Genomic DNA, 2,054 nt, shown 5'->3' with positions numbered 1-2,054 from the left:
GCCTCACTTGGACGCTCGCTGGGAACGCTCACGGGGAACGCTCGCGGGGAACGCTCACGGGGAACGCTCACTGGGAACGCTCACGGGGAACGCTCACTGGGAACGCTCACGGGGAACGCTCACTGGGAACGCTCACGGGGAACGCTCACTGGGAACGCTCACGGGGAACGCTCACGGGGATCGCTCATGGGGAACGTTCCCTGGGAACGCTCACTGGGAACGCTCACTTGGAGCGCTCACGGGGCAGCACGGCTGATTATGGTTCCACGTCGACGCAATGCAAAGGGGGTTTACGTCCTTTCGGACCCTTCTTGTGTCCACCGCAAGGGGGAGGCGGTCCCCTCTCACCACTCACTCAACCCCGCCGCAGAACCGGTTCACAGACAGGTCCACTACTGCGTCGAAGCGTCTGCCTGGTCCTTAACTACGTGGAACCATAATTAGCCCATCACAGCAGTCCTTTACAACACATGCTAAGCACCTGACGTGCTAGTATGCAACATGCTAAGTACACCGACATTCGGAGTACCCCAACCTTCTTAAAGGGGACATATTATGCCACCAGGGTTTCGGAAATCTGCCCAATGTGACATCACAAGTGGGCGTGTCCACGTAGATCTGTGCTGGATAGATGAGCAACGTTTACTTCAGTCATCTGGGGTAGGCTGATCTATCCACCCCAACTTTTTCATATACCCTAACACTAAGCACCCCAACATAATCCTCTGTGGGATCCTGAATGCCGTATCCAAAATATAGTACGCTAAAAACGAGCGACTGTGAGCGACAGATCAGGACGGATCGACTGAGAAAGAGTGGTCCTCATAACGACGATCACTCTAGAGAATGAACACGTAACCCCGTACACAAAAGCACATTCAACACCTCAAGAGAAAGAACCACCCTCCCAGCCCGCCCGGGGTGTGTTGGTGGTGTAGGCGAAGGTGTAGTTAAGAGGGAGAGCGGCATACATACTGGAAAAAAACAACAACAGCATCTTCTGGTCCTGCTGTCAACGCGTCTCATGTCTTGCTGGAGTATTTATGGACAGGGTGGCTTGGCAAGGCACCGGAGGAAACAGACGTGGACATTATTCAGGACAAACTGTCCGTGAGCCGAGGTTTCAGTTAGCTGGTTTAGCTGATTTGTCGTCTCTGTGTGTGTGTGTGTGTGTGTGTGTGTGTGTGTGCATTTTAGGGTATATCTGATAGTTGTGAAGAGGTAGTGGGTTTCCGTGTGTGTCTTGGCGGTGTTCTCTGTGGAGGAGTCGTGTGTGGGTGTGTGCATTTTAGGGTATTTCGGATTATTGTTTTGCAATAGTGGATTTGTGTGTGTGTGTGTGTATGTGTGTATTTAGGTTTTGTTGTTCCGAGATAGTGGATTTATCCAACCCCTCACTGAGGTATACCCATGAATTCAGCTTGTTTTTGTGTCAGCAAGAGAGTGTATATATATATATGTATATACATATATATATATATATATATATATATATATATGTGTGTATGTGTTTGTGTGAATCACACCTGCTGCCTCACACCATTAATTCAGTCTATTTGTATGTGTGTGAATTTGTGTGAATGTGCTTTTTGTGTGTGTGCGTGGCCCTACTACTTGTGTGTATTAATTAGTGTGTGTGTGTGTGTGTGTGTGTGTGTGTGTGTGTGTGTGTGTGTGTGTGTGTGTGTGTGTGTGTGCGCCCTTCCAGATCTCTGCCTGCTCTCTCGGTTCCCCTTTCATCCATCAACACGAGCTCTGGGGCCCTGAATGTGTGCCTCTCTGCATTTATTTGCATGTGCACTGGGTTGTGTATATGTGTGTGTGTGTCTGTGTGCATATTAGTTTTTTTGTGCGTGTGTGTATGTGTTTGTTTGTGCACTCAATTTTTGTATGTCTGTGTGTGTGTGTGTGTGTGTGTGTGTGTATAGAAGTTTGGTACGTGCGCTCGGGTTGTGTGTGTGTGTGTGTGTGTGTGTGTGTGTGTGTGTGTGTGTGTGTGGGTGCGTTCATTTATTCATACTCAGGTTGAGTGTGTGTCCGGGTCGTTGGTGCAT

The sequence above is a fragment of the Gadus morhua genome, chromosome 22 (assembly GCF_902167405.1).
Source record: "Gadus morhua chromosome 22, gadMor3.0, whole genome shotgun sequence".
Taxonomy (NCBI): Eukaryota; Metazoa; Chordata; class Actinopteri; order Gadiformes; family Gadidae; genus Gadus; species Gadus morhua.
Note: the sequence above shows the minus strand (reverse complement) of the source record.